The following is a 14999-nucleotide window of genomic DNA, read 5'->3' on the forward strand; positions in this document are numbered from 1 at the left end:
GTAGGGAGTACTATTGTGACGATTTTCTTTATTCATACAATATATAATTTGCGGTAGAAAACGATATGATCATTGATCATTCTCTTTGAATATATTAACTGGATTTAACAAAACTGCAATGCATCTGGGGAGACAACCTGTCCTTAAACTCTTTCCAACACAGGAAAAATAGTCCTGTCCCTTAGATGGCATCCTAACGGACGACTAATTCAAGTGATATCGGATGAAAGATTATGTTCGCCCAGCGATCGCATTTACGTTAATCAGACTGAGAGTTGAAGTCAAAGAAAGTGTCGGATTTGAAGATAAATATATACATTTAATGATAAGAAATACATTATAGAATTGAATAGGTGTGATATGAGGAGAAAATCATTTGCATCCAATGACCACACAATCTTTACTAGTAAACGCGTTGTAAGTGAAGACAAAATCGAATCAGTAAATGACCATGTACAATTAACCTTAATAAAAGTGTGGTATATGAAGACAAATTGGACTCATTCAATGACCACAAACGTTTAGTAAGAAAGGTATGATATCTGGTGAAAAAACGTCAAGAATGATCACCCAAACGACATATTATAACAGCAAGGGATCCCACGTCAACACGAAGTCTTTTCCAGTTTTACAGCTAGGAAAAACCTTCTCACAGAACAGGAACTAAACGTCACCTAGATACATATCTTCAAATCATGCAAATGGATTCTAGATGAAATATTAGAATAATAATATAAATTATTGTTCCACTTTAAGTGCTAAAATTACAGCATTAGATAATGCATCTTGAATTTCTTTAGCTAAAAACAATTTAACACGATACAAATAATTGCAAAATAAACATTAAGTAAATTATAGAAGTAACTAATATCTAAAAGTAAAGTACAAACATATATCCTACTATATTGACTCTTAAACATGGTTGTTACATGCTGCTGTACATACTCAACTAATTTGGGCTTCAAACTCTCCCGCGCCTTATATACAGCATAGTTGGATGTTTGCTGGAAAACAGTTGAAAGCTGGAATAGTTTTGGTAAAGATTGTAATGTTGGAAACGCTGGAAAATTGTTGAAAAATCGTAATTCGTCTTAACGCAATAAATCTGCAAAAATAATTATTATTTCCAAATAAAAAGGTATATTTGTTGCATCAATTATCATCAGGCGAAAATAGTTTAATGAAAATTTATCAAACATCCTTTGCTGATCCGCAATTTAGTATTCATATCGCCCTCCATAGGGCTGTATATATTGGACCTACTTTGCGCATGCTCAGTAAGCAATAAACAGCATTTGAAGTGACCTAGGAAAGTTAAATGTGATGGATCAAATGAAACCCAGCCTTTTCTATAAGGGTTGATGACATCTAATAAATATAACATCTCCTTATCATGTCAAAGTTTCAAATGCGTCCTTTGAAATCGTAAATAGGTCAGATTTACATGCAAACATGCACACATTGTATGTAATATAATCAGCTGACAGTTACAACGTCCGTTATTAATTTTAACTGTAACTATCTTTCTTCCCCTTGTTGTCAAACAAAAATCAGTTGTGTGGTGTTGTAATTGTGGTCATCTTATATGTCGTTGTCTGTAGTGTTTCACGAATTTCCATGCGTCATAAGAAGAAGGAACACAATTAAATTTCAGAGCACATCACCAAAAGTCCATTTCTTCTCCTTTGTCAGTGCTTTTTGTTTTCGTAAGTTCTTTAATAACATGGTTTAATCTTTGCCGTTTCTTCAACATGATTGGTCACTTGAATTATTTCGCTCAACTGAGTTCTCCTAATTCATATTCTGGATCTCTTTCTATGTGTTCTGTTTTCTATTCTTGGGACACTATGTGGACCAATGTCGTTTATCTTGAGTACTGGTATGTTTACTCTAGTATATGTTTTCTCCTGGCTGGGAGGTTTCTTTCTTCTGACGTTATTAACATTGTTTTGCCCAATGTGCTTTGATTGGACAGACATATCCCATTGCCTTGTATCTGGAGAGAAGGATTCTGAAGTCTTGAATAAAATGTATATTCGAACGACTCCAAAACGGGAAGTGTCATTAACAGTGGCTCTTCCATCTTTAAAGAATGAAACGTTTCTCCCTTTCTGTTAATGTACAAATAAAATGTTTCAGAGTGACTTGATCTTCAGTAATCCAGTAGGGTTCCATATGCCATCACTGTATGCTACGTTTCATTGCAAAAGAAAGTAGACACGATGTTCACAAAACTAACGGTGTATTGTAAGGTTGGTTCCTTTTCCCTTTCTTGCAGTTTTTAGACGACCAAACTCAAGTCCATTTCTGCATCGATCATCGAGGTCATACATGCTAAAATAAAAAATTGTCTGTCTCTCAAATTACAGAGTAACCATCGTCCAGTGGAATAAATGATGCTCAATTTTATGTAGTAATAGTTGATGTAATCACTAAAACATATGCATCGAATATTCTTGTTTCAGCCACAATGACCATGGTGCCAAGGAAAGGATCAAGACTTTCAGCTGTCAAGTTGAAAAGGAAGGGTACGATTGTCTGGTTTATTGTGATATACAGATTTCTCAGAAACAAAATTGAAAACCATCATATTGATAAATAGATAAAGTCAGCTCTAACGGTGTGTACGTGTATGTTGTGTGATGTGGATTTTAACGTAGCTTTCAAATAAATCTGTCATATCACTCCGCTGTCTGCAGTGTGACTATTTTATAGTAATGTCTCGCAATATGGCATCATGCCGCAAAGACGTAGTATCATGTCCCACACAGTCACATTACCCTGACATCAAGCCGGCCAGTCCTAACACATGCATCGTAATGCTAAGAGACTAGATAGGCAGCTTTTAGTGCCATTTGTACAAGGCTTGGATATGACTCTGCGGGTTTCAAACACGTGTCCTCACGCATCCCAGGCGGATGCTTTAGTCATTAGGCCAAGGAAGCGATTCCCCAGGGCTAGTGGAAAACACATTACTTAGACAAATAGTGAATTCATCAAAACAGACAAAACAGCAACGAATTTAATTTACTATCACTCAATATACACATGATGTCTTCTTTTATGTAGCTCTGTATTTAATGTTAGTGCGAAACACATCACGATAAGCACTTAAAAAATAACGAGAATTGGATCACGCAACCAATTTCCTATCTTTACTCCATAGTGACACCATATGTTTTCATATGTACTGCATTTAATTTCAAGACAAAAGCAGCTAATGGTTATTAGTATATAAATGGCAGGCACTGCATAAAACGGGCTATTGTCTAAAAAGCATAACTGTTTTGCACCAGACCTTTTATATCAATGTTAGTTGATTTAGTTGCTGTCAAATGTAAAAAAAAAATGCAAGTGTTTGTCTTGTCAACTGCTTTTCTGATAGGTTGGCCAGATTTGAAATAGATGATACACAATAGCATAAGCACGTTCACTTTGTTTTTGAAATTTGAATGTAATGCACCATGAAGGTAAGCAAACAACATGAAACCTGTTTTAATAGATAATTTGTACCATGAAACAAAATAAACATAACAGGATCTGTGCTTATGAAATTAGAATGTATTGCACCATGAACCAAATAACATGAAATTTGTTTTCCTTAATTGTGTATGAGTGTTTGTACATGCGATCTGGGTCATCATTAAAACAGAAAACAAAGAAACATATCAAGGCCTGGACAAACCAACAGCTTGATATATTCTTATACTGTCAGAATATAATTTTCTAATACATCAGAAAATCCATTTTCCTACTTTTTACTCTCGTTACATTTATAAATTATTCACAAGCTTGAATTATTCTGCTGTAAAATTTGCTTGTGTGGTCTTCACCTACAGGGGTTATTATGTTGTTTCTTCTGATTCTCCAAAATGTTGATTTGTCGTACCGTGAAAGAAAAATCATGAGGATTTTTTTGTTTTGTCTTTTTTAAATTTTTTTTTATTCTATCATTAATGAAAGAAGCAAAAACATACACTTTTTGTATACAGACAGAAACAACAAGGAGGGAAGGATAAGATGAAAAAGTTCATAAATTGGTGTTTGATGCAAATTAACCGCGTGATCACATTTATTCTCGTGTTGTCATTATTAATGTGATACTTGACACTCTCTCGTCTGTCAGTAACGAAAACAAAATAAAATTAGAAAACGTTTGTGTGGAACATTGTCGCTGGTCTTTGAACGTAAACTAATATGCATGCAACATAATCCGTTGCTTGCCCAATGACTGCCGGTCAATAGTTAAAAGAAAAGTAAAGAGGAACCATTGTGAAAATCAAATTCGAGAATTGAAACTGGTGTGTATTTTGTATTAAATAAATCAAACAGCAGAGTAATGACATATGTGGTAGAGGATTAAACAAAGAATCTTAATTCATAACCTAGTTTTGTACAGAAGACTACACGATACATGATGTAAAAGGAACGTTATTGCCATTGCCGATTTTATAAACAAAATGTGAAGTAGCCCACATTCAGTTTCCCATTCTTATCCAACTTACTGGTTTACATATAGCTTCGTATAATTGACGAGACAGAAAGAGAGAGAAAGAGAGGGATATTTCATATATAAATATTATTGATGGAAAACAATTAACAGAGCACTTGGCAGACGCATGCATCATTATTTGTTTTTATACATATTTTGTGACATAGTATCAAACCAAATCTTTTATAAATCATCTGAATTAGGTAACAAGGTGGTGCGAACGATAGCTATTTCCTTTTTTTAAAACAATGCAGTCAAATCTAATCACTATTACTCCTACAATGTTAAAACCAATCAATCAATATACGATGCTAATGGATTGATAATAGTGGGAACTTTACTTTGGCGACATACTTGTAGAAAAGATGTCGTTATATACAATAATGTTTAAAGCCTAGCATTTACCTCCTTAAAAAGCCACTATTATTACTTCGGTAACGGATATTTATCTTCTTATGTTTTTTCAATGAACTTTTGAGTGGATACTTTTTTTCTCACATCTTACTCAAACTAGTCGATGAAACATATGGTGTGATTCGTTAAGTACATTTATTACGCATTATTAATATTTGTTATCTCTCTTATTTAGATTACATAAAAGACATTTTATTGGATGTTAACTTAATTAAAACGCCATTGTAATTGAAAACCTGAAACATTAACTGGCAAAGTCTTACATTTCGTTTACAATGGCAGCTTTATCGCTTCGTAAGTTTATGGAATTTTTAGTTTGAATGGAAATTTTTCTAGATATTTTTGTATCTTTTTTGTATTTTATGCTAAAATCCACTTGTACATTTTATTGATACTATTAAATAGGCGATGGACGTGCCAATTATCCCATGCTTTTGAAATTACATGCGAATAGTTGGATGCAATCTATCTTACGTCCGCGTGTGAGACGTCTCATTTTATGTTAGATGAAGATATATTTACACGATTATGATTTATATCTAGCTACTTATGTTATTTTGATTCCAAAAAATTAAACTTTCATTAATTTCATTATGTCGGTACGGTCTTAGTGACTTTGTATGACGCTATCATGTTCTGATTTAATTACTAGTAATACACCGGTCTAATGCTGATGAACAGACATATATATTATATAAATTTTAAAGACGTTCAAAATGTATAATTATTGTAAGCACTCATCTCGTGCTATCCAAAGTGTTCGAAGTGCTATAAATATCTGGTTTTTCGAAGGTCCTAAAACCATTAAAAAAAATTCTCATGAAACCTTTATAATCTACTCATCCTTTTAAAAAAAAGCATATTACGTCAAACATAAGGAGAACAAATAAATATATATTTTCTTACTATAACTTCGTTTCAGTTGTCACTGTATTAATCGCTTGTACGGAAAAATACAGATAAAGATAAGAATACCTAGAAAATGTCACAAACCACTTTAGACATTCGAGGAAAGTGAGATTCGCGACTCTGCTAAAATATTGGTCAACACATTTACGAGTTTAACTATATGCCAACCTTAACAGCTTATCAATTCATATATGAGATGCATTGATGAACAAAATGATTGTAAAAAGATAACCGGGTGATATTTCGAATTTACAACAGAACACTTTTGATGGTGATACAAATATGTTTATAGACGTATAACTTGAATGAGAATAGAATTATGATTAATACGTACGCATAATATCCAAATATTTGATCATTTAACATAATCCGCACGAACTAAATAATGAAAATACAACTAAATGACTTTACGCGGCACAGGGATAAATGGTGAATAATTTACAGCGATTTCACTACGAAAGAATGCTGTGTTTTACTCAGATAATAAAAATGTGGTATTTTACTCATATAGTAAAAATGATTTCACTCAAATAGTGGCTATGATGAAAACAAAAGGACAGATGTACAAAATATCTTCACAGTCCCAAAGAACACACTGGGCATTACAAACCCCAAAGATTAGCCCACGGCTTAAAGATTACATGTGTGGAGTTACACACTCCGTCACAAGCATACCTGGCTACCAGTCATACTGGTCAATCAAGCTGTTATGGTCAACATCTATGGTTAGCTGTGCAGCTGGTACCACGTCGACTCCATTCACTCCGATAACTCTGATCACTCTCATCACTCTGGTCAGCTATACAGCTACGAATCTGATCACTCTGGTCACTCTAGTCACTCCAATCACTATGATCAGCTATACAACTGCGACTCCAATCACCCTTGTCAGCTGAAAATACATCTAACACCGTGTACTATACATGACAAAGGCATATACGATGAAACGTAATAACGTTAATATATGGTAAGCTACACAGATTACATTATCGGCACAATAATTACAAAGCAATACACACGTTAAGAAGTGAACACAACCGTGACCGACAATATTCCTACTGTATTAAAAGTTTCTCAAAAACGCAGCTTTATATAGTGCTAATATATATTTCTTGCTAAGTCACAAGAAAGAATAGAAAATATTTGCATGGTTCTACAGAAGCCGAAGCTACATAGGAAAAACAAAACGTGTTAGTACAATAGTCATAACTTATATACAAGAAATTAATAACTAACATACCTTTACAGCTGAAAATGTGCAAGTTTTTAAAGTAGACCGCTCACTGACAAGACATTCCGTAATGTAAAGATTTTGACCTACGGGGAAGTAATTATACACAGACCATGCCGCAATACATCGTCTTTGCGCTTGATGTATTTGGTTCTTCCAATCGAACGCACTTAGCACGTGCGGCATAGGATTAACCGAAGTCACTATTTCGAAATATTTGTACAACATACATAAATCACCATCGTGTATCGTTGTACACAAAGACTAAACCCGAGTACATGTGTTTATTACATAAAAGGATTTATTCAATTCCTTGACAATGATTGAAGAACAGTAAACCAAAATATGCACTGGCTCTATGGAGTGCCTACGACTGTTGCTATATATGCTGCTTACATAACTAAATTTCTTATTCAGCTGCATACATGGTTAGGACTTCGCAGATAGTGCCTGTAATTAACAGGATATGTTATTGATCTCATCATAATAAGTTATTGAATTTCATGTGTTCTTCTTCTCTCTCATTGATTCTAAGTTTTAGTTTTATAATGATAAAGGAATGATCTGATCTATAATCAGGTAAGATGGCTGCATCAGGTCTCATTGATAACATGTCTTCCAACTTATAGATAAATCATATCGCTCCATTTGTTTCTGAAGTTTCGTTTGCCATGTCTAACATATTTGTGTAACTTTCTCCTAACTTTGTTTTAAAATGTATTGTTTCCATTGGATGAAAGCAATAAATACATATATTTGAAATATTAACATAATACTAAAATGTGTATTATATCAGGAATATAACTGCGTAAATCTTTTCAGGGTAGAAAACAAAAGAAAAACATTGAAGATGTTAATAAATAGATTTTAGCAGCCTTGTTCTTTTGTATATGTTATAACATCGCATATCATCATTATTTATGTCAAGAGCATTTACTAGGGAGATTGTTACGTATATATGATTTAATATATATATATATATATATATATATATATATATATATATATATATATATATATATATATATATATATATATATATATATATATATATTTAATTGTTTCTTTGTCAGCTTTAAGTTTTTATTTTTCTTACCTGCTATTGTAATGTAAAATTATTCACTAGAGATAATACTTTTTCATAAAATTGTTTGACCTTCACTGTTAGTTTATAAACAACAGTTGTTGATCTAAATTCTGACCGGGATTCAAAATTAGTAAACAAAGTTCTATTTTATTTTAAAATGATTGGTTGTTGTCAAGGTCATGATGGGACTACGTGGGTTAAGAAGTCAACACTTTGTTTTATTATTCTGGGAATGAAATCATTGGTCTAGTCAAGGCCATATTCTGTGTATGTGATATAAACATGATCATGTGACTCCCCCTCTGATTAGGGGAATTTCGAAACTGCGTGTTATGATACAATGTAATCTTTGTTTTAGAGAGATCTCTCAGTTTTGGGGCTTTTCACACTGATGTCAAGTTAATTTGTTGTAGCCAGATCTGGAGCTATAATTTTCTTCAGATCGTCTGGATTTGGAAAGGATTAATTCTTAATTCTCTGGAAATATTTTGAGGAGTGCTTACACAGAAATTTTGGAAAAACATTGCTTACAAATATAATTTGGATTTCCAACACCGGACTGCCATTATTTGCATTTCAACAAGGACTTTTACAGTACTGACTACAGCATATTTCGTCGTCATCCATCTTGGATTTTACATCAGGATTCGAATTTGAAATTAATAGAACATTTATTACTAGGTCTTTGTAATTTAAGCTGTGGATTATGCTTAGATTATTTTTGGATTTGATTCTTGAAAACATAAGTTCTTTTCTTTTTTTCTTCTTCATTCTTACAGAAATTTCGAGGAGAATAAATTATTTGTTAAATTTTAAAAAGCTTGTTTTCACTCTTTCTGTGTTACTGTTTATTCGAGCCTAAACACGTAACAAGATTCATAATTGAATTGTAATATCCAATATTAATTAGATTTGTCTTTTGTTGTGTCATTTATTTTCAATTCAAAGTTACGTTTTATACGAATTGCTACTCCTCTACTGTTAATGTTATTAAAACATCAAAATTACTTCTCATCAGAACTGTTTATCTTGTAAACAAATAGTAGTATATTATTCCATATAAGCACGCTGACCTTTGACAAACCTAACCAGTTTGTTTTCAATATTATAGAGAACAATTAGAAACAAAATTGAAATGTTCTGTCAAATATCATCGTAACATTAGGAAGTGAGGAAGGAAAACGTTTAAGTTTGTAAAATAATTGTTATGCTTGTATGTCTAATCGAAATCAATTGACTAGTCTTTTGTGAAATACAAATGGATGTCATATATTGTTGTAGTTGTAGCGTTAATAGTACTAGAAGTAGTATAAATAGTAGTAGCAGTAGTATGTGAAAGGAAGCGAGAACGAGAGAGAGAGAAAGAAGTGCTAAATATCTTGAAGTACTGTTGTTCATATTGTTCACAAACTCGTGGATTTTACAGTTTCATTAAGCACCCCCGTTTTGTTAATTGATTTAGCTTAAATAATATGAATAATAAGTATTTAAAATCATTTTCCTTATCATTTGAGAAAGTATAAGTATTCAACATGTAGACGGCAGCTAAGAATACATACCGTGATAATCCTTTCTGTGTATGTACAATTCAATTTTTAGTATAAAAGTCGCATTATCAAACGGAAACATATTTCTTTCATATACGTATTATGTAAACGATCTGATCAAGTTACACCCATATTATTCCAATATAACAGCATATATTATAGAGCCGAGACAACAGCTCTTATTTCGTTCATAACATTCTTACGTGTTTTTCATGCAATATAATTTTTCACAAATATTATAATCAGTGTGTCTTCTATAATAACATATGAACAAAATAAACCAAGCATGTTACTTCCTTGTATAATGAGAACTTAAGGAGTACCTTGCTGGAGCTTTTAGACGCGGCTAATTCTTACAGGTCAGAAGCATTCTATATTGTATTATTTACCCTTCCGTCACATGTGAATGTAAACACCATGGCTAACATTTAGATAGCAAATATAATTGTAACGCTGAGAAGAACAATGTTTCTGTAGCAAATTCGGCTAGCGTAAAACAATGTACCTGTTATTAACTGTTTAAAAAATAAAAAGTACCAATTTTTAGAAGTACACCTACTACACCCTTTGGTCGCGTAAACGATTGTGCAAAACAAAATCTGCCGCAGTCAGGCTGCTGCTCTACTGGGCATATTTGTATACATTGGCAAATAGTTACTTGATTTTCATTGCCTGTAAATCAATTACCCTCTTTGGGGTCACTAACGTCTCGGTTTCATATCTGTATGCAAATTATTTCATCCCCAATAGCCATTACGTAGAGTTTATTAGTCGTACTGAAACTTTATCTGCCTCGAGAAGGTCCAAGAAAGAAAAAAAAAACAGATTCGTGAATGTAATTGTTTATACATTATTTTACCAGCAGCGCTGAAACAACAGAGAATAATAATAATATTTGCATTCTGAATTTGTGCTACCTCCGACTTGGATAGTTTTAATGTCACCGAAGTTATTGTAATAAGCTGGTTAACTTGTTTTTTGAGTTAATTACAAAGAATCATTTCCATGTAACCTGCATGGACAAAGTTTTAATATCCTCACTCTCATTTTCTATTGCGTTCTTTATTTTTGCAAGCTGCTTTGGGCTAAGGCCGTCCTGCGATTTGATTGTCTGTGAAGGTAAGCACGATTTATTTTGAGGGTTTCTGATTGTTTAATTGCAGAGAAACTTCAGTCACTGCTAAATCGTCAAATATCTTCCCACGAGTTTGGTCTGTATTTCGATTTGCAGCTTGAAACTCAACGAACCTGTGTTTTGGTGCGATAAAACCATGTTGGGGACTTATTTGCCACTCTCCTTAACTCTCCTTGACTATGGCTTACCAGGAGCTAGTTTGCGGTACATGCGAAACATTACAGCATTGATGCTGTTCTAGAAGTCATAAACGACAACAAATCGTCTTCTGTGACCAGCAGTGGAGTTTGTATAGGTACCCACAATGTTAAGGTTGACAATACGATTATATCATCATTTTTCTTCAAGCACAATTATTATTATTGACATTGCTGCAAGAATGACTGTGCCTTTTGTTCCGAAAATAACCTTGCAAACATATCTTCAACGCCAGATTTGCAACTGAGATGGATAGCACAAAAACAATTTCGCCAGCCTTCTTGTAGCTGTAGTCAATGTTGTAGAAATACAGAGATGAAATTCGGGTTAGTGTTAATAATAATTTATTCAACATCCGTACTTCTTTCGCCTTCACGATTTAAATATTGCCTAATTGTAAACATTCTATGACTTACATAATTAAGTGTACCTTTGATACATATCATAGCTTGCCCAGAAAGTGTAGAGTAACCATCACTGTATCTGATGAATCAGAAAAGCGTCTCGGAAATGTCAGCACTTCAGTCAATTTAATTGCATGCGCTGTTGAACAACGCCATGACACCGTTGTTAACATATTTAATTCGGGTATCATTGGGAGCTAGACATGTCCTTGACTTGCAATTATAGTTTCAGGACCCTAGCCCAGTATTAATAATAATACGAAATTCTCTTTTGCTTCGATCTACCAGCATTGATTCGGTCTAAAGCCTTATTCGAGCCAAACGTAATCTGCTTCCCATTATTAAACTTGCGATCACCGAATCATTTATACCTTATTCAGCAACTTCAAGAATAATTTTACTGATTGCTGCTGGCATTGTCCCTGTCGATGGAAATGTAACTGGAACTATTGGTCTTGCTCGGTATATTAATCATCCTCGATTATCGTGATTCTATTGAATCGCTTGCAACCCCAGATTTTGTAACTAATTCATATCAACGTTCTGATGCTTTAAACGACTCGCAATACAACATGTCGGCATACAGAAACACTTCATATCAAATCTTAAAACGTAACTAGTATAAAAACATGTTTTACTGTAATTTGCTTTATCAAGACAGCAATGTTAAGTTAATAAGGCAGAAAACTGAAACACTATTCTTCCAAAAAATCGAAATATTGGTATAGAATTTTCAAGCGAAATTAAGGTTTTAACTCACATAAACCCTGTAATTGCAAGCACGTTTGTTATGCAACGTGAGAAATCACAAAACTGGACATATTGTAACTAAAATTATGCAAATATTACGATTAGAAATTTGATAAGTAGTGAAACATGTATTGTTAGGGAAACATAGGTAATTCATTACAGCTCGTGTCAACTTATTGAATACGGGCGAGAGGATTAAACAATACTAGTTACTAAATACTAATTTCAGTGCATCAAACGATACATAATATAGTTACTAATGACGTTTTACGACTGGATAACATCACTATACCGTTTTTAACTTGACATAGTGAAAGTGATTTAATTAGCCAGTCCTATTTCTAATGATCGAAGACATGCTTTTTAAAAGTTTCGTTACATTAGCTCATTAGCTCATTCCCATTTCTATAATATACGCGCATTGAAACCAGTGCGATTTCGAGTGTGCAGTTTTGCGCCGTGGTTTTAATGTAGACAACTTTACATTAAATTCTGGTTTCGCTGATGAGATCGTGATCGTCGAGGTAATGATCGTGGCATCATTTGTAATTGTTAAATATTTTATGATAATATCGGAGTCTAGGGCATTTGAATTCCCCCAAGAAATCTTTTGTCTGCATTAGAGGACATCAGATTGATATTGTGTCTTTTTAATATTGTCTTTCGAGAACATAGTACACCATTGGCCAAAATATATTATGCAACTTTATGATGTGGACTAATATATTTCCTCTGTCAGCATGGATGTTTCGGGTGTATAAAATATTGCGTAACGAATAGTCTTCATATCGTGCTAGATACTATGAGAGGTTTACAAATTTATAGCAGAGACAGCTAGGATTGTTCTGGTGTATACATCCTGTTGAAAAGCATTTGGCCCCTGGATTACACTAATATTCTACTTGTTCCACTCAACGACTGATTAGCTTTGCAACGAGTAGAATCGCAGTTCTTTGCAAATAATAATACTAGTTCGATCTTAGAGATAAAGATTGAATCGTTTAAAACACACTGGTAAAGGGCAATTAACAAAGTTTAAAAGCAATGTTGGAAATCATTATTAACAAATATTAAAGAACATTTTGCATTGCAAATTGAAGTATATTTATTCGATTACGATAATTATTTAGTAGTAGTTGTATTTATTTTTGGATTTATTATTCTTGATTTTGATGTAGGATTGACACAACCTTAGATGTCATGCGACTGGCTGTTGCTTTGTCCTTAGATCGGAGCATTACAAGTTCTATGTATTACAAAATAGACTTTGTCTGGTAAGTCATGCGTAAGGATGCAATCTATCTGTACTTTAGATAAAGCAGTGTACAATGTTTTCCAAACTACGATCGGTGTAGCCTTACATTTGCGGTAGCATACAGTGTTGCGAAATCATAATCAAAACTTCTCACATGAAATCACCAGGAGAATAAACAACTCAGAAATTAGACTAGCTGGAGATTATATAATGGGAAATGAAGTGGCTGTTATTGGCAGAGCGGTACGTTTAAAACAAGGACAAATATGAAACATTTATTCTTCTTAGGGCACGTTTATCCACAAAAACCTGTAAGTGGTGTTTTAGTTCTTTCTTTTTGTATAGAAAAAAAGAATGCAATAAAAACAACATAAATGTAACTTGCAATTATATTTAATTAATTAATAATTGCAATGCCAGTAGCTTGTGAAAGAAAGCAACATTTCCATTGGTCACAATGTTACCAAGTGATCAAAATGAATTGCGTTTATTTCTGTATGAACTGTAAGGAGAACTACCTTTCTAAGAATACCCACTTCTTTAAAAGTCATGTGTGCATCATAAGATAAACACTGCCAGTGAAGGCAGACACGAAGTAAGCATTAGAGGAAAAGAACATTCTAACAATATTTAAAAAATAATTGAATAAATGTGGTTTTCATTGGCTGAGGAACTGGTATTATGATGACCTTATTACGATAAAGTAGGACAATCCCAAGTGCTGTAAATAGCTACGTAAGAGAAACCCCAGGCATGCATTAATACGCTCAATTAAAATAATTGTTTATTAATGATGCAGACATAACGAAAAATTGAAATTTTAATTATAAGAGTTTAACGTTGTTTATTCTGAATTTATCGTGGTATAAGATGTCAGTTGCGGACTCACACAGCTTACAAAACGTCAATCTGGCGTTATTTGCTGTGTGAGTAAGCAACTGACAGTTTATACCACGATAAACTCAGGGACAACAACGTTAAACTCTTAAATGTTATCGCTTTTTGGGTAACTCTTCATAATTAACAGCCAAGCTTTACAAAAGTTTTTAACCACATTATCTATACAATCTTAAACTATTTGATAGTCGCAATATGTTGCTACGTATTTACTTCATAAACTTAGATCCAGAAGATAAGCTTAAGACTGCAACAATTCCTCTTAGTGGCCATATTTATTATAGAAATAAAACCCATACGTGTGTTTATAGATCATAAATAACACATTTGCGAATTATCAAGTAAATAATCGACCATTTTCAAAACTTTGCATGATTAGCTTTTTTGCTTTATTGCGCGCTTACTCTTGCTTATTCAAATGTTCTCTTAATATCTATTGTTTTGACACCAATATAATATCACGGCACGTAGCAAATTCAATCAGAATTGTTACACTTTATATATAGCTAAGTGAAAAATCTTTTAACAGAAACATACAATATGCGAGTATTGCTGTTTGATGGGTTGTTGACAATATTATGAAAGCAAATGATTCAATGACGTGAACATGTAGAGCAATGATTACAATTTTAAATGCTTTAGAAGATTAATCATTTCTTGTCGAAGTCTCCATTAAGGAA

The sequence above is a fragment of the Sinohyriopsis cumingii genome, chromosome 2 (assembly GCF_028554795.1).
Source record: "Sinohyriopsis cumingii isolate HCF-2022 chromosome 2, ASM2855479v2, whole genome shotgun sequence".
In the NCBI taxonomy this organism is placed as follows: Eukaryota; Metazoa; Mollusca; class Bivalvia; order Unionida; family Unionidae; genus Sinohyriopsis; species Sinohyriopsis cumingii.